The sequence below is a fragment of the Hemitrygon akajei genome, unplaced genomic scaffold (genome assembly GCF_048418815.1).
Source record: "Hemitrygon akajei unplaced genomic scaffold, sHemAka1.3 Scf000048, whole genome shotgun sequence".
NCBI classification, from domain to species: domain Eukaryota; kingdom Metazoa; phylum Chordata; class Chondrichthyes; order Myliobatiformes; family Dasyatidae; genus Hemitrygon; species Hemitrygon akajei.
In genome coordinates, this window is record NW_027331934.1 from 2,508,501 (window position 1) to 2,532,086 (window position 23,586).

The 23,586-nt window shown below is 46.4% G+C and overlaps 1 protein-coding gene across 12 annotated transcripts in view; it reads left to right on the plus strand.

Annotated features, from left to right (window-relative positions):
* The first annotated feature begins 1,968 nt into the window (after positions 1–1,968).
* The window catches only part of LOC140720953 (NACHT, LRR and PYD domains-containing protein 3-like), a 65,714-nt gene continuing 44,096 nt past the window's right edge, over positions 1,969–23,586 (plus strand). Inside the window, exons 1-7 of one of the 12 annotated variants that reach the window (XM_073035806.1) lie at positions 1,969–2,115; positions 3,368–3,494; positions 9,790–9,955; positions 12,642–12,826; positions 13,354–13,478; positions 17,504–17,596; positions 21,514–21,806. The gene's annotated coding sequence lies outside the window, so the exon portion shown is untranslated. The remainder of the gene's footprint in view (positions 2,116–3,367; positions 3,495–9,789; positions 9,956–12,641; positions 12,827–13,353; positions 13,479–17,503; positions 17,597–21,513; positions 21,807–23,586) is intronic. The other 11 variants (XM_073035807.1, XM_073035800.1, XM_073035803.1 and 8 more) reach the window with 11 other exon arrangements.

Sequence of the window (23,586 nt, forward strand, 5' to 3'; positions counted from 1 at the left end):
TATTAATATCACGCTACCATCTTAGTGCGTTCCCCAGAAAGGAGCTCCAAATCCACCAGACAAAAACAAGAGAAAATCTAAAGCTACAAGACCTGCACAAAACCACATAGTTACAACAGTGCAAACAACAGCATAATTGATTAAAAAAACAGACTATGGGCACAGTAAAAATAGTCCAAGATGTTAAAAGACTGTAAGTTCAAAAGAAATTACCACAGTTTCCACGAGTCCCCAAGGTCCCGACAGACTCGCCATCCCACGCCGGCGGCAGAAGGGAATACCCCCGCTATGGACTTCCAAGGCGCCGCCCGACTCAGCCTCACAGACGCAGCACACAATGGAAGCTCCGTCGAAACCAGCCTCGCAGACGCAGCACACACCGAATGCGACCTGAGTCCGTCGAGCCTCTGACCATTCCCTCCGGCACAGCTTCTCCGAGCACCATCCTCTGCCGAGCGTATTAAGACGGCCCCGCCAAGGGCCATCGGCAACGCGACCCCGAGGACTGGGGGCCTGTTCTTCCCAGCAGAGTCCCGGACCTCACAGCAGCAGCAGCAACGAAGAAGGTCTTCCTGGAATTTCCCGATGTTTCTCCGTGCTTCCACGCCCGTTTTCAATCGATTATCATTGCGCACGGCACCCCACTTCACAAATAACACATAATCAGCTCCGGAGTGGCCGCTGCAAGCTGCGTCGCGCCGCCATCTTGGATCTTTCCAAGTTGTTCCGCTTGCAAGGATAAGTGCAAGGAGGGAGATCGGTGGGAAGGGATGGGGGGGGGGGGGGGGATGAATGGACAAGGGAGTCGCGTAGGGAGCGATCCTTGCGGAAAGCAGAAGGGGGTGGAGGAAAAGATGTGCTTGGTAGTGGGATCCCGTTGGAGGTGGCGGAAGTTACGTAGGATTATACGTTGGACCTGGAGGCTGGTGGGGTGGTAGGTGAGGACAAGGGGAACCCTATCCCGAGTGGGGTGGCGGGCGGATGGGGTGAGGGCATGGGAGTTGGAAATGGGAGAGATGCGTTTGAGAGCAGAGGTGATGGTGGACGAAGGGAAGCCCGTTTGTTTCAAAAAGGAAAACATCTCCTTCGTCCTGGAATGAAAAGCCTCATCCTGAGAGCAGATGCGACGGAGACGGAGGAATTGTGAGAAGGGGATAGCATTTTTGCAAGAGACAGGGTGGGAAGAGGAATAGTCCAGGTAGTTGTGAGAGTCTGTAGGCTTATAGTAGATATCAGTAGATAGGCCGTCTCCAAAGATGGAGATAGAAAGATCAAGACAGGGGAGGGAGGAGTTGGAAATGGACCAGGTAAATTTGAAGGCAGGGTGAAAGTAGGAGGCAAAGTTAATGAATTCAACGAGCTCAGCATGCGTGCAGGAGGCAGCGCCAATGCAGTCGCCGATGTAGCGAAGAAAAAGAAAGGGACGGATACCCGTATAGGCTTGGAACATGGACCGTTCCACAAAGCCAACAAAAAGTCAGGCATAACTGGGACCCATGCGGGTTCCCATGGCTACACCCTTGGTTTGGAAGAAATGGGAGGATCCAAAGGAAAAATGATTGAGAGTAAGAACTAATTCCGCTGGACGGAGGAGAGTGGTGGTAGAGGGGAATTGGTTAGGTCTGGAATCAAAAAAGAAGCGGAGAGCTTTGAGACCTTCCTGGTGGGGGATGGAGGTATATAGGGACGTCCCGTCCATGGAGAAAATAAGGCGGTGGGGGCGAGGGAACTTAAAATCATTGAAAAAATTCAAAGCGTGAGAAGTGTCACAAACATAGGTGGGAAGGGATTGAACAAGGGGGGATAAGACAGCGTCAAGGTATGCAGAAATGAGTTCGGTGGGGTAGGAGCGAGCTGAGACAATGGGTCTACCTGGCCAGGCAGGTTTGTGGATCTACAGCTTCGTTCCGAGGCCCCGCCCACTTTCCTGGTGACGGGCTGGCGAATCGCGCATGCTCAGTACGGGAAGGGCGGTGTTGTTTTTCGTTTTTTGTTGAAGGGGGTCAGCGGTGGCATCGGGATCGGGATCGGGAGGGGGTCCTCGGCCTCGCCCGCAGGGGCGGGGAGCCGGGGACGGATTATTCTCTGCGGGGCGACACCAACAATTTCCTTTCGGTGAGTATTGAAACAGGTCCGGAGCGGGGAGGTCCCGAATTCAAACAAGAGAACTGGAGAATAAAAGGTGGGGGTGGGGAGGGAGAGAGAAACACAAGGTGGTCGGTGAAACCTGAAGGGGGAGGGGATGAACTTTCCCGAACTGGCGGCCTCTCCTCGCTTCCTTCACAGAATCTGCCGGGATCGGTCCGGGTTGTGAGACTTTCACACCGAACCGTCTGTTGTTCTGGCCCTGTTAGCAGGATGACGTAAACATATTTCCATATTGTTACTGACAGAGATTTTATATAATTGCTGTTCCGTGTGTTATCTGAATGTACTTGCCTGTGATGCTGCCACAAGTCAGTGTTTCTCTGTACCTGTACCTTCCCGTACTTGTGGACTTGGGAATAAATTCAAGAGGACCTGAGAGAACTCAGTGAGATAAACTTAATTCGTGATGATTATGTTGCCTGATTTACTGAGGCTGCGGGAAGTATAGAGCGAGTCTATGGGGAGGCTGGTTTCCATGATGTGTTCAGCTGTGTTCAGTTCTCTGCTGTTTTTGGAAGCTAACAGAAGAGAGCAGCTGTACGAAGGTGTGAGGTATCCGGATGGGATACGTTTTATGATGTGTTGATGAAATTTGGTGAGGGCAAGGGTAGATGCCAAAGTTCTTATTTGATCTAGTGTTGTCATTTTAGAATCATTTCTACAGTAGTGTGTACTATTAATTCAGTAGCTGTGTTTTGCTGGAGGACCATCAGGGATTGTTCTTGATCCCTTCTGCCACCTGATTCTATCTGCTCATTCCCTGCCCATCCTGTTCAGTCTTGTCCAGACTGTATCCCATCAGCTCAATGATATCAGCAAACTTTCCTCTAATCTTTGTCTTCATTGCGAAGTAGAAGATAGCGGGGTCAAGGGATATGGGGAGAGGGCAGGAACGGGGTACTGATTGTGTATGATCAGCCATGATCACAGTCAATGGTGGTGCTGGCTAGAACGGCCAAATGGCCTACTCCTGCACCTACTGCCTATTGTCATTCACGTTTTACCTCACTGTTTTCCAGGAATTGTGTATTTTTTTCGTTAATTGTGGTTACATTGGTACAGCACGTGGCAGGGTAAACACCGCCATGTCAATTTTAGTTCCACTGTTACAAAATATTGCAGTGTTAATCTTTGTCATAATAATCTCAATATATTATGCTATGAGCTCCAGTGTTTCCTTTTCCGTTTATTTTTGGTGAGTCACTTCCTCCGTTTCCAGGGTAACAGCCAGCCAAAGCTGCAAGAAGAGTTGCACATTTTATCGCTCTGTGTTCTCCGCCTCCCAGGGTAGAGACAGTGGCCTCGGGAGCAAATGGAACAGAATGATAGTGGAAGGAAAGAATGCTGTGAGTACTTACTGTATGGGATGTGTTACACCAGGGTCAGAAGGAACTGAAAACTGACAAATTGGTGGAGTGGGGTGGCATTAACACAAATCTGTTGAACAGCTTGGGGTGCCCCAAACGTTTTGCAAGCAGTTAATATCTGTGCATTCAAGTAGAAGAAAAAAAAAACTAATTTTGCAGGAAATGTAAAGTAAGGAGAAAATACTGGAATTGCTCAGCTGATCGGGCAGGATCTTGGACAGTCCCATTTCTGAAATTGGGTCTTCCACCATTTCTCCTTTCACAGATGTAGCCTGATGTGCTGAGTTCCCAGTGTTTTCTATTTTGTGATTTTTCTTTAAAAGCACTTTGTTCCTGCTACACTGTGGGAAACATGGCAGCCAATTGTGCAGGGTGAGATCCCTCACAGCAATGATATAGTGATCAAACGTGCTCAGTTTAGCTGCTGGAGACAAGCTGAAGTGTATCTGCATCCTCTCACAATCTGCAGACCGGTGAACCAGCCTGAGCACCGGCCCCGGCAGAGGGTCATTAGTTTCTGGTTCCTCCTTAGTTTGTGAATAGGAAATGGCAGGAACACCATGGCAAATCGCTGATTCCAAAGTGTCCTAGGAGAGTCTGTGTGTGGGTTATAATATTGGGATGGAGTCTCTGAGTATATAGAACTGACAGTGTACACGCTTCAGTCCAGATAGATAACTCTACAAACTCCAAAACGTCCCAGAGGAGTCTGTATGTGGGTTATAATACTGGTCTGGTGATTCTGAGGATATGGAACTTGCAGTATACTGGTTGGTAATTCTGCAGCTGGGATCAGAACTTCCTGAGTCTGCAGTGAAGCTGAAGTCTCGGATGGTTAGACGTTGGTTATGGGGAAATCACCAACTACACCACCCAGAGGGACATCATACCTCTCAAGTATTCTGGAAATGTTTGAAGAGGTAACTATGGGGATAGGTGAAGTTGGGCAGTGATGTTGTTCATCTGAACTTTGGTAAAGTCTGTAACAAGATTCCACATGGCAGCTGATCTGTAAGATTAGGTGACATGGGATTCATGGGGAATTGAAGAGGTAGATTCAGACCGGGCTCGATGACAGGAAGCAGAGGGTGATGGTTGAAGTTGGATCTAGCGAGTGGAGCCCTGTGATGATCGGAATGTGTGTGTCACATTGAGACCTTTGTAATTCATTATTCATGCCATTGGTTTGGATATGAATGTACGTAGCATGGTTAGCAAGTTTGACACAATATTCGGGAGTCTGCTTTATATTGCGACAGGTTACTTTGAATTTCAAAGGGACCTTGGGTCTGTTATGGAAATGGGCTGAGGAATGACAAATGGTTTTCCATGTGGGCAAGTAAAAGATGGTGCATTTTGGACAGTCAGACCAGGGTGGGACTGGTATAGTGAATGGGAGGGCATGGAGTGCTGTGGAACGGAGTGACCTGGGAGTACAAGTGTACCGTGGACTGAAAGTGGACATGCAGGTATAGAGGCTGGAAATGAAGTCTTTAATCATTCTGGCCTTCACATTTTGGATTGTGGGCAATATATTGTAGTCATGTAAATAGTTGGTATGGCTGCACAGAGTATTATGTATAGTTGTGTTCACGCTATTGTAGGAAAGATATTATCAATCTAGAGACGGTGCAGAAGAGATTGCTGAAGATGCTGCCTGGACTAGAGGGCCCAGTTATAGAGAGAGGTTGGCCAAGCTGGATCTTCATTCCAGAGGAGAATGGAGGTGACATTGTAGGAGTTTATAAAGTCAAGAGGGAGGTTAGATAATGTGGTTGGTCGTGGTATTTTCCCCAGGGTTCAAGATTCAAGATTGTTTAATATCATTCCAGTACACAGGTGTATAGGAGAACAAAATAATTGTTACTCTGGGTCTGAAGCAGGACAGGAAAAAAAAACAAAATGATAGAGAGCATAATAATAAAAAAACACAATACATACAGTATGATTGCTTTAAAAAAAACATTGATTGTATATCCATAAAGTGATGTTAGGCACAGCAGTGTCTGGGCATATGGAGACTGATATTGATAGTCTGCCCATAAAGTGATGTTAGGCACAGGAGTGTCTGGACATATGTTGATTGATAGGGAATGTTAAATTAGTGGTGAGGGTATGGAGGGGTGGTTTGGTGAGAGTGAAGGTGTTGATCAGGTTTATTGTTTAGGGAAATAACTGTTTTGAGGCTGATTATCCTGGGGTGGATGTTATGTAGCCTCTTCCCTGATGGGCTGATGTGAGTGGGACGAACAGTCCCTGACCAGGGTGTGTGGGACCCTTGATGGTACTCTTTATGGTACTCTTCTAGCAGCTTTATGTGGATACGTGCTTGATGACAGGTAGGCCTTGTTTGGGTGTTTGGATTTGCAACTGTGTGTGAGCAGAGTGTCGAGCAGTGGTCTCAGGACAAGGCTGAGGGTATCACAGGTTGACGATGATGGGAAGGGAGGACCAGTTGTGCACCCTGACAGTCTGTCGTCAGTTGGTTAGAAAGTCCACCACCCAGTTGCATAGTGGTGTGTTTAGACAGAGGCGTGGATGTCATAAGGAGACATGAGACTGGACCCAAATGCAGGATGCAGGCACTGAAGTACTCGGGACAGGACGGGAACAACTAAACGATAGACAAGATGTGGAGACTGTGGCGTGCGTGAGGGATGTGGCGTTCAAAGTGATTCTGGGGTTCAGGCAGGATCTTGGAGTTCTCTGGGTGGGCCGCATAGCTCCTGGGCAGGTCAAGGGGCACAACCCATCAAAGGCGAGGGATAGGAAGGGGCAGTCTTCTGGGCAGGCCACATAACTCCTGGGCAGGGCCCAGACCTCCCAGGCAGAAACACGGGGGCCTGGGGAAGTCACGGGGCACCTGGGTAGGTCGCGGGGCACAACCCATCAGAGGTGAGGGATAGGAAGGGGCAGAGCCCTCCACCGAACAATGGCAGTCCGGCCTGGCTTACCCGACGGAGGCAAGGGATAGGAAGGGAGCTTGGTCCAGGGTGACTTCCAAACTCGCAGAACTCGTCTATAATGGTGCATACTCCAAGCCAGGATGAACAGGACAACCCCCCAACTCTACTCAGTCCCAGAGCCCCTTAAATATACCGCCAGCCGATGGGCATCAGGTGCACCTCCTTGAGCCCAAACAAGCCAAGATGATCCAAAGGTGTGACTAATTGGGCTCAAGGGTGAAACGAGGGATGGTTACAAGATCCGGAGTCCGCGAACCGGATCAAGAACTGGAATGCGGGCTCTGGACGGACCATAACAGTGGGAATGTGTTCAAGGTTTGTGGGACAACAGTGTTGAATGCTGAAACGAAATCCAGAAACAACATTTTGACCTAATTGTCTCTTTGTTAGGCATGTCAGGCCAAGGGGAGTGACAGATGCAACGTCATCTGCCACTTAGCAATTCAGTCGGTAAGCATACTGGTGAGTGCCCAGTGAACCAGGATTGGAATTTTTGATCTGTGCCATTATCAGCCGTTCAAAGCACTTAATGCTAATTGGCAACAGCTCCACTGGGCAGTAGGTGCTTTGTTCTGAATGTGTAGAGTTCTGTGGTACAGGGATGATGGTGGATGATTCAAAGCACGTGGGAACAGCAGCCTGGATGAGTGAAGTGTTGACAATGGCTGTGAAGACAACAACGTGCATATGTACACTCTTTCTGCGAGCTCAGCCTGGATGCTTTCTGGCCAGAGTCCTCATTAACTTTGCTGTTACCGACATTGGATGCTCAGCTCTGAGGAAAGTAGCTTTCCTGGCTGGCTTGTGTTGCATGCTTCGAAGCATTTTTTGGAGTGCCAGGGAGGGGAGTGTCATTGGTACAGTCAAGCCCTGTGTAGTCTGTAAACCCTTGATGCCTGGCCACATCCACCAGTGTGCGTTTCCCAGGGTTGGGGAGTCCAAACCGAAAAGCACAGATACAATAGAGCGGCGAGATCGGAGAGACCTGAGAGGTAATCTCAATACACAGAGGCAGGGAGTATCTGGAATGAGCTGTTCAGGTTTTGCATCGTTGGTTATCTACCTCGGGTTCAGTCTCCTCACCGTGTTTGGAAATTCCCACTCACTGTCGCCTGTCTGTGAGCAGCTGGAAATTAAAGAAAGACTCAAGATGCTGGAGACCTGAAATCAACTCAGAAAATGTTGAAAGCCATTTTGACACAGGGTGTTGGACCTGAAAAATCATCTTTCCACAGGTGATCTTTATCTGTTGAGTGTTCATTTCGTTTGCAGCTTTTTGGTACATCGCCTTGGAAGGAGTTCAGTCTCTTGGGAAGCAAAGTTGTGTGGAATTGGGAAATCTGGTTGAAAACTATCAGATGGAATCTCTGTTACACCAGCCTATGTGAAATGTGGGAAAGATGTGCAAGACTCTCGGTGTGGGCTGTGACCTTGTGAGGTTGGATCCTGGGACACCACTCACTTTTTCTAACCAGATAAAAATGAATGCAGTGATAAAGTTACCTGGGTTTATGAGGTTATCAGTTAGAATTTCTGTTCTGTGCTCAGGTGTTTGGTTCTGAAGTTTTTTTGGAAGCAAAGCAGAGAATGACTTCCCATTCCATCCCTCACAGGGTGAGGCTGTGATTAAATATTCTATTTTGTGTTTGCGCCAGTAGAAATTTCAGAATTTCAGAATTCAATTCACATTTGGAAATTTCCAATCATTGTCACCTGTCTATCTGCCAGTGGGAGTCAAAGAGAAACTCTAGATGCTGAAGATAGAACAGAATATGGAACAGTACATCTCGGGAACAGGCCCTTCGGCCACAATGGTGTGCCAAACCAGCTGAAAAGTAAATCAAACACCCCCCCCAACAAAAAACTAATCCGTCCTTCTTACAGAGTGTCCATATCCTCTCAATATTCCTCACACCCTTGTGCCTATCAAAACGTGTCTTCAAAGACTCCGATGTATTGTCTTCCACCACCATAACAGACAGCTCATTCCAGGCATTCACCACTCCCTCCCTGAGTAAAACAATTTACCCTCACATTTCCTTTGCAACTATTCCCTCACACCTTCATTGCATGTCCTCTGGTATTGGACATTTCTAACCAGTGAAAAGATACTCCCTGTCTACTCTATCTATGTCTTTCATAACCTTATAAACCTCTATTAAATCTTCCCTCAGTCCCCACCGCGCCAAGGAAAACAGCCTAAGATCTCCAGTAAAATCTGGATAATATTTGAATCCATTCTGACGTAAGGTTAGGAAACCGTATCATTAACTTTTTTCCTCTCCCCACGGTAGTTCCTTATCTGCTGAGCATTTGTAGTGATTCCAGTTTCTCTTGATTACATTCACCCTGGAACATGTTAAATTTCCTTTGAACAGAGCAGTGCACTAGCGCTTGTTTTGTGATAGAAGAGCAGGAAAGAAATCAGAGCTTTTCCCTGTAAATTATCCTGGTACCAGTTGTCCTTTTAATCCTCGACATGTTTTCACTACAATTGTTGATGACAACGTTCACAAAATAAGCTGAGGAATGATGCACTTTATGCATGTGGAGCATTTGATGGCCCTGGGCCTGTGTTCAGTGGAGTTCAGAGGGATGGTGGTTGGGGGTGGGGGTGATTATTTACACCAACCAAATAACAAGAAGCCTGGATACATTGGGAATGGAGAGGGTGTCTGGATTAGACGGAGTGTCTGGGATCTGAGAGTGCTGCCTCAGAATAAAGAAGCATCACTTTAAAACTGAGTTGTGAGTAATTACTTTATGTAATGTTCGTTGATCTATAGAATTTGAAGCCACAGAGGGTGGTGGAGGCTGTCGTTGGGTATATTCATGTTCTGGATTGCTAAATGTGTTGAGTGTTATAGCAGGGAAGCAGGAATACCGTGTTAGAAAAAGATCTTCCATGATTGATTATGGAGCAGACTAAAATGACCGAATCACCGAATTCTACTCCTATATATTATGATTTGTGTCTTATACCATGACTGAGCCCCGTTCCCATCACAAACAAGATAAAATCGTCAGATGCTGGAAATCCAAGAAACACACACAAAATGCTGGAGTAACTGAGAAACCCAGGCAGCATCTATGGAAGAGAGTCGAGTCGACATACAGATGCTGCCTGACCTGATGAGTTCCTCCAGCATTTTGTGTGTGTTCTTTTGTATCCCATGTCAGGTTTTGTAAAGTGTAAGGGGCAGTTACAGATTACTTCTCTTGGATCATTATAGATTTAAATGTCAATGAGTTAAAATCTTTGTTCTCCTTTCCATTGTTAACCTGCTTCATTATCTCTCTGGTTAAAGTTAGAACTGTGTTTAGAGATTTATTGGAAGAAAAGCCCACGACTGGAAGTGAATCACAGCTGAAGTCAAGGGAACAACAAGTGAACCAGCCCGAGGATTGAGAGCATCAACTGGAGAGAACCCTTCTGACTCAGAGTTTCCAGTGATTCAGTCAGGAGAAAGTTTGGTGAGTCTCATTTACTGAAACACTGGTCCTTTAGACATTACATACCTGTACCCAGGAAAATAGGAAAAAGCTGGAGTGAAACTGAATAAACCTAGAAGTGCCAGTTATGTCGGTTGCAATCATTCCAGATCTGCTAATGTGCTGTCAGCATCAGCTCTGTCAAGCTATGCACTTTCCTCGTATTAACACGTACAAACAATTCAATTCAAACGTGCCACTCCTGATGTTTCCTTGCTTGTCTGTGTTAGGTCATAATAATCTCAAAACGCGTTGAGAATTTCTTCCCTTTATAAGTCGCCACAACTGTTTCCTGCTGTAGTGATAGCAGAAATGTGGACTTACCATGAACTACAGCAACATGTCATTGACCCCTCTGTCTATTACAAGCTGCAATGATATACTTGCCCTCGAGTGTATTGTCGTGCAAGCCTCTGCCAAGAGCAAACCCTCTCGAAGCCAAATGTCCCGGCACCACATTTCATTCAGTCCGAACTAGCAAATGCCAAACAAAAATTTACATTTATGTAGCCTGGCAACATCAAGTACTTTTCTGCCTATAAATTGTCAGAACCTATGAATCTGTGATTAAGCAGAAATAGGTTTTGCAATGTTCCCATTTGACCCTGTACCAAAGGCGTGGGATATACCTGTGCTTGAGATGAACGAATGTTCTTGCAGCCAGGACTGCTGGAGCTGCTGGAATCGGTTTGCACTCAATGATTTCAGGATGGGAAGCAGCGTGTTGGGTCACATGATGAAGCAGTTGATATTAAGGTAGATGCAATGTTCAGAGAGAGTGTGGAAATATTGGCTGTGGACAGGGCATCATTTAGTGAAAAGCAGCAACAGTTTACCCTCCCTCTACCCCCCTCACTCCCCTTATCACCCTCCCATTTTTTGGCCGGTGTTAATCATGTGAGTTACAAACTCTTTCTACTCACTGACCAGAGAAAGTAAAGCCTTTGATTCCATTCAAAGCCCAGTTTCTTTATAAAGAGTGTGGTTGAAGTGTTGTTGAGGTGAACATAAGGGAATGCGTAATGAAAGTTTAAATCAGATCAGTAGCAGGTTTGGAGGGCCGAGTGGCCCACTTATGCATTTGGTGCGTTGATCAGAAAAGTTCTGAAAGTTTAATTAGTGTAAACCAATATAACTTCTGCATATTAATTATATTGTTAAACTGGAAAGAAACACTACATTGATTAACTATATGCATCGAGATTTGTGCATTAATGTTGTACCCCAGCCGGTTGTGGATCGACCATGACTCATTCGGTTATCTGGCCAGCGTGGTACGGGACCGAGGGACATGTTCCCTGTTACCGACTCTACAGTCTCCCCATCTACCACGCGCACCAGCTCACCACCCCGCCTACTGCCCATGCGCGCCCTCTCGCGGAGCTTTGTCACCATCGCGCTCCGGGGCTGATGTTGAGACGATTTAAGCATGCTGTGCATGCCCCATATCTCTCGTGAAGTGACATGAGATTTACTTGTCTCTCATTGGTGGGAGCAAATGCCAGTTTAGCATACCAACCAATGGGAATATGGGTTTCATCATTAAGGTGTTCCCTCCATAGACCCCACCACGTGTTTCCTAACCTGACTCCCGGGAAAGATCCAACAAGCTCATTTTTTTCATGACACTCTTCCTCGCCAAGGAGTTGGCGGAGCTGAAGGGGTGATGGATTGAAGTGGGAGAACTAGCGAGGATGAAGAGTGCTTCAGTATACAGTATTTGTAGCCCTGCAAGTGCGGTGTGGGGAGGGGAGTGATTTTGAGAGCAAGTCACGGTCTTACTATATGACACAATGGGCTGGAGGGACCCAGCGGCTGCCTTTTGTTTGAGGAGTCTGGGTTTAAACAACGGAGTAAACAGACCCACCTTGGGCCAGCAGGCTGTCCCACTGGGTGTTGTGGGGACAGACACTTGGAGTATGGTTGCTCTGACTGAATTAGCGATTTATCTGAGGGACAAAATGCGACATTTACAAGTGTGTTATTGACAGAAAACTTCTATATTCCTCACGTTCCTTCTTCATCTTTCCTGCCTATCCCCTCCCTGTTTCCCCTCCCCGCCCCTTGATCTTTCACATTACTGTTTTTTTCAGCTGGCCCCCTACCAGCCTTCTTCCCACTCTCCCTCCACCTTCTTTAGCTTAAACCCTCTCTCTTCAGTCCTGACATAGGATCTCGGCCCGAAACATTGACTGTTCATTTCCACGGATGCTGCCCGACCTGCTGAGTTCCTCCAGCGTGTTGAGCGAGCAGCCATCATCATGTTGATGGTTAGAGGGGCTGAATGGCCTCCTCCTGCTGGTTCTCACTTGATGTTTCAGTGCTCCTGCCCACTGAGGCCCCAGAGGAATGTGAATAGTAATTAGCATTTATAAATATAGAAGTGATTTGAATGAAGCCTGCACAGTACCTGTTTTGGTCTGAATTGTGTGTTGGACCAGAATGAGAATTGAACACATAACTCTGAGACCGGGGGATGGAGTGGGTGGAACGATGGGAATGGGGAAGATACACAGGGAATTTTAAAAATGTAGTTGGTGTAAATATGAAATAGTGTGGGAAATACAGTCAGGCAGCAGGTGACGGGCAAGGAGTAGAGTCACCGGTTCAGGTGGGAGACCCTCCACACATCACGTGATCTCATTAGTCACTCCCATTTCAAACGTAGATCTGCAGCGTCTGCGGAGTTTTGCTTCCGAGACCGCACGCTCGCTTTGATGACTATCACTTTGCAAATACTCCAGTCCCCGGATGAGAGGTGGTTTTCTTTCCATTCAGTGTTGAAGCGGATTGTCGGCGGGGAGCCGGGGGACGGGTAGCTGTCTACGCGGCAAGTACGCCAAGTTCCCAGGGGTGAGTATTGAGGCCAGTCTGGAGGGGAAAACGAGAACGATGATTTCCCATCGGTGAGGTATCCCGAGGGGGCAGACCTGATGTCGGGCAGTGAGTCCCGTTAATACCCCAAATTGAGGTCTCGTTCCGCTTCCTGGATACCTCCTGCTGGGGTTGGTCCGGATTGTCAAAATATTACACTGAATCACCTCGGATGAGCCGTTGATCTGGCTGTAGGAGGGGTTGAGGTGGTGATGCTGGGACTAAATCCATCCGTTGAGTTTGCACCTGCAGAACCTGTTTCCAGCCACCTCAGTGATACATATCTCTGATTACACCACCCTGTGTGAGATGTGCGAGGCTCTCGCTGTGGGCTGTCACCCTATGAGGTTGGATCCTGTGATACCACAAATATTTTGTAAAGTGTGAGGGATAGTTACAGATTTCTTCACTTGGGTCATTATATATGCATTCAGGATTTAATTTTCAGGTTAATGCTATGGTCTCGTTTGTATTAGTAACATACTTCATTACCTGTCTGGTTAAAGTTAGACCTGCAGTGAGAGATTTATTGGTGAAAAGCCCACAACTGAAGACAAGGGAACAGCAACAAGTGAACCAGTCCGAGGACTGAGAGCATCGACTGGCGAGAACCCTTCTGATTCGGAGTTTGGTGAGTCTCATTTACTCTAACACTGGTCCTTTAGACTTCACAAGGAAGGTAGGAAATAGCTGGAGAGGGACTGAGTAAGACTATCAATACCAGTTATGCCTCTGTCAGACCCAATGGTAATCACTCCAGATTTTCTAATTGCTGTCAGCATCCCAGCTCTGTGAAGCCACGCACATTTCCTCATATTGTTTGCCCATTTCAAACTCTTATCAGTTCTGATCTTTCCTTGCTTGTCTGTGTTACGTTATAATAATCTCAAACTACGTTGAGAATTTCTTCCCTTTATAAGTCGCTGCAACTGTTTCCTGCTGTAGGGATTGCAGAAATGTGGAATTTCCATGAACTACAGCAACATGTCATTGACTCCACTGTCTATTGCAAGCTGCAATGATACACCTGCCCTTGAGTATATCGTCGTGCAAGCCTCTGCTCAGAGCAAACCCTCTTGAAGCCAAATGTCCCAGCACCACATTTCATTCAGTCCGAACTAGCAAATGCCAACCAATAATTTACATTTACGTAGCCTGTCGTCATCAAGTACTTTTCTACGATAAAGTTGTCAGAACCTACGAATCTGTGAATAAGCAGAAATAGGTTTTGCAATGAAGTTATGTTCCCATTTGACCCTGTACCAAAGGCACGGGTTATATCTGTACTTGAGATGAACAGATGTTCTTGCCGCTAGGACTGCTGGAGCTGCCAGAGTCTGTTTACTCTCGGTCATTGCGGGATGGGAACCAGAGTGTTTGGTCAGATGATAGAAGAGTATATATAAAGGTAGATGTGATGTTCAGAGAGACTGTGGAAGGATCGGTTGTGGACAGGGTGTCATGTAGTCAGTTGGAAATGTGTTTAATTTAATACAATATGTATTAAGAATAAGAGTAACATAGAACATGGTTCAGTACATGGATGGTACATGTTATCACCATTACACAGACTTGACTTACAAGGGCAGGTTTGTTGTTTGATGCTCCAGGTTTTAGTTGTTTCAGAATACATATGGAGGGAGGTGAAAGGGGGACAATTAAAATTACTAATCAGGGATAATATCACAGTGACAGAGGACATCATGGAGGGACCATCGACAGTCTCCGAGTGGGTGAAAGTCGGAAACAGGAAGGGGGCTATCATTCCGGGAGTATTAAATCCGACTCCCCCAAAGCCACTAGGTTAATAAGGAGCAGGCAACTTGGTAGTGTTTGGAAAGGTGCCAATGCAACAAGGTTGTTATCATAAACAAAAAGTACACTGCAGATGCTGTGGTCAAACAGCACGTACAACAAGCTGGAGGAACTCAGCGGGTAGGGCAACATCCGTGGAAATGAGCAGTCTACGTTTCTGGCTGAGACCCTTCATAAGGACTGAAGAGGGAGGGGGCAGGGGCCCTATAAAGATGATAGGGGGAGAGGGTGGGAAGGAGAAGGCTGGTAGGTGCCAGGTGAAATAACCAATAAGAGGAAAGTTCAAGGGGTGGGGTAGGGGAATCAGCGAGGGGATAGGCAGGAAAGGTGAAGAAGGAATCTAAGGGGAAAGCACTGTGTGATAGAAGAAAGCAAAATAATAGGAGAGGTGATAGGAAGCTGGAAGAGGAGGCAGAGTGAAACTGGAATGGAGAAGGGAGAGGGAGGGAATTACCGGAAGCTGGAGAATTCAATGTTCATGCCAAGGGGCTGGAGACTACCCAGACAATATATGAGGTGTTGCTCCTCCAACCTGAGTTTGGCCTCATCATAGCAGTAGAGGAGGACATTTCTGAATGATAGTGTGAAGCAGAGTTGAAGTGGGAGGCAACCGGGAGATCCTGTCTGTTGTGGCAGACAGAGCGAAGGTGCTTGATGAAGCGGTCCCCCAATCTGCGTCGGGTCTCGCCGATGTACAGGAGCCGCACCGGGAGCACCGGATGCAATAGGTAACCCCAACAGACTCAAAACTGAAGTGTTGCCTCACCTAGAAGGACTGTTTGGGGCCCTGAATGGTGGTAAGAGAGGAAGTGTCGGGGCAGGTGTAGCACTTACGCTGGCAGGGAAAAGTGCCCGGTGGGAGATCTGTGGGGAGGGATGTGTGGACCAGGCAGTCATGGAAGGAACGAGCCCTACAAAAAGCAGAGAGCGGTAGAGAGGGAAAGATGTCCTTAGTGGTGGGGTCCTGTTGAAGGTGGCAGAAGTTGTGGAGGATAATATGCTGGATCCAGAGGCTGGTGGGTTGGTAGGTGAGGACAAGGGGAACACGGTCCCTGTTGCGGTGACAGGAGAATGGGGTGAGTGCTGAAGTGCGGGAAATGGAGGAGATGTGGGTGAGGGCATCATTGATGATGGCATGATACTTAAAGAAAGAGGACGTTTGAGATGTCCTGGAACGGAAAGCCTCATCCTGGGAGCAGATGCGGCGGTGACAGAGGAACTGGGAACAGGGAATAGCATTTTTACATTTGGCAGGGTAGGAAGAGGTATAATCAAGGTAGTTATGGGAGTCAGTGGGTTTACAGAAGATGTCAGTAGGCAGTCTATCTCCAGAGATGGAGACCGAGAGATTGAGAAAGGGGAGAGAAGTGTCCGAAATGGACCAAGTGAATTTGAGGGCTGGGTGAAAGTTAGAGGCAAAGTCAATGAAATTGCCGAGCTCAGCATGGGTGCAGGAAGCAGCACCAATGTAGTCGTCAATGTAGCGGAGGAAAAGTTGGGGAGCAGTACCAGTATAGATTTGCAGCATTTATATACCTTACGTTTATATAGCCTACTAAGGCACCCTTTTCGCCACGAGAACTATTATTATCTGGTTCTGTTCTCCCTGCCCTCTCCCCATTCACACACTGTTTTCTGCGCTTCCCAGTTAATGTCCTCTGTGTTTCTCAAAATCAAAACCCTACTTTGTTTTGCTCTTTTTAGTGTCAGCTATATGTTATGCAAAACTTTATCTATGTTCTTCAATATAGAGGCCTCGATAGATCTCTTTTTACTATTCCGAAAGCATTATATTTGAGACTGTTCAGATAGTGATTATGGAGATACGGCTGTAAGATGCCCGGGGCTGGGTGCTCATTATTACAGATCACTCGAATGCTGTGAAAGACCAGCAGCTCAAATCAAAGATGCGACGTCGACGTTAAGTGAGGGTTCCGAGTGTTTCAAATTTTGATATACGGCAGAAATAATGCAAAGTGGGCACGATTGTAAATCAATGTTAGCGGGGAAATCATGCTACGAAAAGAATGAACACCAGAGTGTCTGTAAGAGATGGTTGAGATTAGGAACAGTTCTCTAACCGGGTGTTACAAATGCAAAGCAAGCGTGCGAAGAGCTGTTCAGGAAACATGAGTTCCCTTTTACCAGAACTTGCCGTTTCAAATTAATGATTGTTGTTTTCCCTTTGAGATTGTGCTCATTGTGGGTGTTTCTGAGCTGATCTCCTCAAAGTCCTGTAGAAGCAAAGACTTTGCTTCTGTTCAAAGACTCGATACATATCAAACGGTAGGAGGTGCCCGGCTACAGAAAGCAGCGTGTGGCATTGCGGAATGAAAGCCATGATTTCACTGCAGGCTCGGTGGGCTAGTGGCCAATTTACTCCTGCTATGTTTACAAGAAAAGCTCTGACCACAGAGTGATTGTAAATCAATTTAAGGAGGTCAGACCGAGGCTCGCGGGTATCCATCTGGAGCCTCAATAGTTTTCTTTACGATTCAGAAAGCATCATGTTTGAATCCGGCCAAATAGCGCTTGCAGATGACCGGGACTGGGTGCTCATTATTACAAATTGCACGATGCTGTGAAGGAATGGAAGCTCCAAGGGCAGGAGGCAGTGCAGATGTTTAGTAAGGAATCCGAATATTCTTCAATCTTGATACAGATGTAGCAGTACTGCAGAATGGGTGTGATTTGAAAATCAGACTATCGATTGTAAACACAAGAGAGCCTGGAAATCCAGAGTAACACATGCAATTTGCTGGAATAATCCAGAAGTTCAGACACCATCTATGGAAAGGAATTTCTCGACCCAAAACATCGACTGTTTGTATTTCTCCACAGATGCTGCCTGACCTGCTAATTTCCTCCGGGATTTTGTTGTTGTTACGGGAACAGTGTCGAGAACCCAAGCTAAGATCTCTCAATTGGACAAACGTAAGTTGCATTTGAAGGTGTGCATTTCATATTGAGAGACAAGCAATTGCCAAAGCTTTCACAACTTATTGAGTCTGGCACATTGCTTCTTAATGTGTATGTTACTAACCTACGGGGAAAAGGTTTGTTTGCGTTTGCTTCTCCCTTTGAAATACTGTGAATGCTCTATGCTGCTGGATCAGGCTCCTCCAAGTGTGGCTGAGTCAGCGGGCTTCTAGCGATCTGCAGACCCGTCACGGCATGAGCTAGATCTGAGGCGACAGTACAATTGTGAAACAGGACTGGCTGGGATGCTGTGCGCAGGTTTCGGAGTGTCCTGACATGGGGTTTAATACTAGAGTAATGCGGGATTAGACACCGTGTTACTTGGCACCTGTAGAGTGTGTAATGTGTGTCTTGGCTCAATGAGCTGTTTCACCATCTGTAAGTCTATCTGTATCTACCTCTTCCTCAATAATGCCTTATCCCCGCTCCTCCTGTCACATTATCATTCCCAACCACTGCCCCTGCAGGGAGGCAGGACTAGGATCATTCAGTCCCTCTCTATATGCGAGGGAGCAGAATGACTCAGTCCGTGCCTGGGTGCAAACCCCCCAGTATGCCAGGCGCATGCTCCGTGCACAGGGGGAGGCTACCGAGCTGGGTTTATCTCTCATTCCCATTGACGCCGGGCTTCCTCGGGCATTAGGAAAGGCGGTAGGATCGTCCGCTTAGTTAGATACTTCCAGTCCATGGACACAAAAGGGAAAGAGGCCATTATCAAGCCCCACACCTGATATCCACCGCCATTCCTCTCAGCATGGGAATTGTCGCACTGGGGCACTGGCCAGCAGTCGGTGGTCGAGGAATTTCCAGGAGGGAAGGCGTGATATGGGATGTGGTTCGATGAGTTCATCCTTGTTCACATCTCAGTTACTCTCAGAAGTTGCAGTGCTGGTCCCTTCCTTCTATCACAACATTAGTCTCTGGGTAGTTTGTTAACATCTTAAGTTAAATGCAAATACATTTGAGAAAAAAAGACCACCAAACAGCAATTTTACTTTCACTGCTCTGGGGGGAAATAATCATTACAGGTATGAAAGGAGGGAACTTCTAGTGTCTAAGTCCATGCCCTGATATCCCCCAGGCTGCGGCAACACCGTCCACACTACAAGTGTAATCTCAGGTTACTGGGAGTGCGGGATTTAGGGGAACAAATTAGTAGACGTCACAGAATATTGCAAGAAACATAATTTGTTGTAGTTTGCTTTTAAGCTTCCACATATAGTCTGGCTCGCTCATACTGTAAATTGAGTAGAGGCACTGATGTATTTGACAAATGTCTTCAGGAAAGTTTCCTTAATGAGTAAGTTGAAGATCCAAAGAGAGAGCGTGTGATACTTACTGTCCGAGTAGGGAATGAGACAGGTCACATGTAACAGAAGTCTCTGTAGGGAAACTATTTGTAGCTGGTGATCACAATGTCATCAGATTCAAAGGAAGTATGGACAACGCTAGCTCTGGTCCATGGGTTGAGATTCTAAATTGGAGAAAGATCAATTTTGATGGTATCATAAAGTATCTGAATTGTGTGGATAGGGACAGGTTGTATTCTGGCAAATGTGTACTTGTATGTGGAGACATTGAAATATAAAATTTATAGACTTCACGGCATTTATATGCCTATCAGAATAAAGGGTTAAATATACCTGTTTTTGAGAACCTTGGTTTTCAGGAGATATTGAGGCAAAAAAAAGGCAAAGAAAATACGGGGTGCATAATAGGTGTACGCAGAACGGAATTAAATGAGGTACTTATGGAGTCACGGAAATGCAAGATAAAACTGGAGAAAGAAACCAGGAAGGCAATAGGATTGCAGTGGACAAAACTGATTGTCTGGATGGTAATGTAGGTGTGGAGGATAGAGGAATTCTCAATTGGAATTTTCCACTCGGGAAAAGGACACAATATTTGTAGAAGTGAGGCAAGGGAGAAGTGAGGGCAATAATGTTATACAGATTATAGATAAGTAAGTGTTTGGCATATTGGGCAAATTAGAGTGTATAAATCTGCAGCAACTGACAAGTTGATCCCTCAGAACCCGATGGAGGTGAGTATGAAAATTACAGGGACGTAGCCAATATGCTTAAATTATGTTCAGCCACAGGAGATTGGAGGTTAGCTAATGCTGATCCACTGTTTAAAAAGGGCCCCAGAATTAAACCAGGAAATAATTGATCAGTGCGCCCAACATTAGTTGTGGGAAGACATTGGAAGGACTGGTTATAGGAGTATTTAAATAAACAGGACTGATAAAACAAAATGACTTTGTGTGTTCTGGGCAATCTTATTGAGTTTTTTGCAGAAGTTATGAGGAACGTTCCCAGGAAAGTTGATGAAGGCAAGGCACTGGATAATTTCTACGTGGACTTTAGCAAGGCATTTGACAAGATCATTTGACATAGGATGTTGACCAATAAATTTCATTCTCTTGGCATTCAAGGTAAAGTAGTAAATGGGAGTAGACATTAGCATACAGGAGGAAGGCGGATAGTGGTAGCAGATGGTTGCCTCTCTGACTGGAGTCCTGTGACTGGTGGAATTCCGCAGGGATCGGTGCTGATATCCGTTGTTGTTTCTCATCTATATCAATGATCTCGATGATGATTAGATTAACCCGATCAGCAAATGTGAGGATGACACCGAGGTTTATGGTGTATTGGACAGCAAAGAAGACTATCAGAGCTTGCAGTGGGATCTGTGCCAGTTGTAAAAATGGGCTGATAATGGCAGATGGAGTTTAATGCAGGCCTGCCAGCTGTTACACTTTGGTAGGATCAACCAGATTCGGTGTTGCACAGTGAACAGTCGGGCACTGAGGTGTGCGGTAGAACAAAGGCATCTGGGAATACAGGTTCACAATTCATTGAAAGTGGCGGCACACCTAGATAAGGTAGTAAACAAATCATTGGCACATTGGCCTTCATAAATTAAAGTATTCAGTACAGGAGACTGCATGATATAAGATGGTTATAAGGCCTAATTTGGAGCATGTTTGTAGTTTACGTCACCTACCCACAGGAAAGATGTAAATAAGGTTGACAGAGTATAATGAAAATTTGCAAGGATGTTGCTGCGATTGGAGAGCCTGAGTTATAAGGGAAGATTGAATAGGTTATGACTTTGTTCCTTGGAATGCAGAAGATTTCGGGGAGATTTGATGGAGGTCTACAAAATCATGAGGGGTATAGATAGGGTGGAGAGATGGTGATAGTGAAGGTTAGGTCACGGGATAAAGTGGAGTGAGGGTCCCATTTTTAATCAGAAAACAACACCCCCCTCCCACCGTGCTCATTTCAGTCAGTGCATCATTCCCTCCCTGTAGACCATTTTAACGACAGGGAGGGAATGTGACAATTTTCAGTGAGTGCGTCACTCCCACCTTCGGTAAAAATTCTGGCCATTTGGAATAAATGGCTTTTAAGAGAAACAAATTCCAGAAGTATTTCTTGTAGGGTGTGGATCAACATCTGCGGCCTGTGAAATGAATTCCGCTGTTAGCCATTGGCGAGGGGGTTTCTTGTGACAATAGATGTTTGGATGGAAATGCAATCATCTTTCCCAGTTCTGGTTTTCCAGTTGAGTGTGAATATATAGCCGAACGTGCTTGGTTTAATTTTAGCAGAAAGGTGTCTCCCTGTACCTGGACAGATGAGGGACGTTTGAATTGAAACTGTACCTACGCCGGGCAGTCCTGTTTACACACGGAGCGGAGCTCAGACATTCCCAGAACACGGACTGGATCAAATTCGCAGACTGGGACTTGCTGAGTTAAACAGAGAAACTCCGCTCCGTTGGTTGCGGTGAAAGAAAAAGGAGAGATCTACACAGAAATCCGGACAGAAAGGTTAATGCAGCCTGTTTGCTTCCCTCTTTAGGGTTGCTACATTGATCCCACTCCCGCCTCCTCCCGCTGTCAGACCCGTCCTGAGCCGGTGAGTGTTAGTGTGACCCAGACTGCGGCAGTCCCGCTCTACCCCGGCTCACCCGGCCCTGTCCATCTGTAATGAGCGACGGACACATCACAGCCGAGTGGCCTCGGGAGCAGCAGCTCAGACTCAACTCTCCGTACAGGGTGAGCACACCGGTGCAGGACCAGTGTCGATCACCCGAATAGTCAGACTGTGATTTCCCGGGACCACACTGAACGCCGTCCAGTTAAGCATCAGAGGTAAGTGTTGTCTATGATTCTGCACAACGATTCAGCGTTCACAGCGAGGCTCACCTTTGGTCGAGATCGGGAGTGAATTTAGTGCGGTGAGGGAGTCCTGACATGTTCATGTTAACGAGTCAATTACTGTCCAAATGGATTAAGAGAAACGATGCCATTTCTGTCAGCTACAAATACTCTCCAGGGTGGTTTCTACTGAGTGCCAGCAGAAGAAATCTTCTCAAACAGATGTTGTTAGGACAGCAGACAAAGTCAGGAATCGCAGGCAACTAATGATGCAACTAATGTTCTGAGCTGCGTATGTTTCAATGTACCAAGTATTAAAGGAAAGTCAGATGTGCTCAGGCATGAATCAACACGTGGAATTATGACATTTTAGCCATTTGTGAGACTTGGTTGCAGGAGGGGCAGGACTGGCTGCTCTGTATTTCCGTTGTTTTAAATGCGTATGTGCATGTGGAATTAAATGGGGGAGTACTCCAGAAAAATGTCCTGGCAGTGCTCAGTCAGGAAAGCCTGGAGATCTCCTCTGCTGAGGCTTTATGGGCAGAACTGAGGAATAAGAATGATACGACCACATTAATGGGGCTGTATTACAGATCACCAACAGTCTGTGGGATTTAGTGGAGCAGGTTTGCTGAGAGATTGCAGACTGTTGTAGAAACATAACTTGTGATGGTAGGTGATTTTAACTTTTCTCATATGGACGGGGACGGCCATACTGCAAAATGACTCGATGTAATAGATGGACCCTATACAGATTAGAGAGGAGGAGTTATTGGCTGCCTCAAAGCACATTAGTGACAATGACCTGACAAGGTCCTCCCTTCGATGGTGTGGAGGCAAGTGCAGAAATTGCAGGGCCAGAGCAGAGATATTTAAATCATCCGTAGCGAAACGTGAGGTAGCGGAAGATTGGAAGATAGCTAATATTGTTCCACTGCTTCAAAAAACCTCCAAAAATAAACCAGCAAATGAGAGGCCGGGAATTCTGATGTAAGTAGTGGGAAAGTTATTGAAAGCTATTCTAAGGGACCAGATATATGACTATTTGGATAGACTTTGACTGATCCAGGATGGTCAACATGGCGTTGTGCCTGGTAGGTCGTGTCTCAGCATTCTTATAAAAGACAAGACAGTGGATGTTGCCTATGTGGATTTTAGCAAGGCATTTGCCAAGGTTCCACTTGGGAGCTTAGTCAAAAAGTTTCAGTTGCTCAACATTCAAAGAACAAACTGCCGGAGGAATTCAGTGGGTCGGGCAGCATCTGTGGAGGGAAATGGACCGTCAACATTTCGGGCCGACACCCTCCCTCTGGACTGAGAGTGGACGGGAAATAGAGAAAAGAGATGAGGTGTGGGGATGGGGCAAGAGCTGGGGAGTAAGAGGTGGATCCAGGTGAGAGGGGGAGTTAAGAAGATTGAAATAGTGACGGGTGGGAGGTGATTGTTTGGGGCAACACAGGGCTGCAGAAGATGGAAATTAATTCCATAGAGGATGAACAAAGAGGTTAGAGAGTATTTGTTATAGAGAGTGCAATGAAGATTCACCAGACTGATCCTTGGAGTGGTGGGGTCATCATATGAACAGACACACAATGCTGGAGGAACTCTACAGGCCAGGCAGCATCTATGGAAAATAGTACAGTGGACATTCGAGAGCCCAGTAATGTTCTTTACATTGTGCCTTTGGTTCTACTGCTCTTTCCTGTAGAAGGAGGGGTTAAATGCAATATTAAGCTTTCTTCACGCTTGAATGACAGTGTTTTGTCGAACCGAT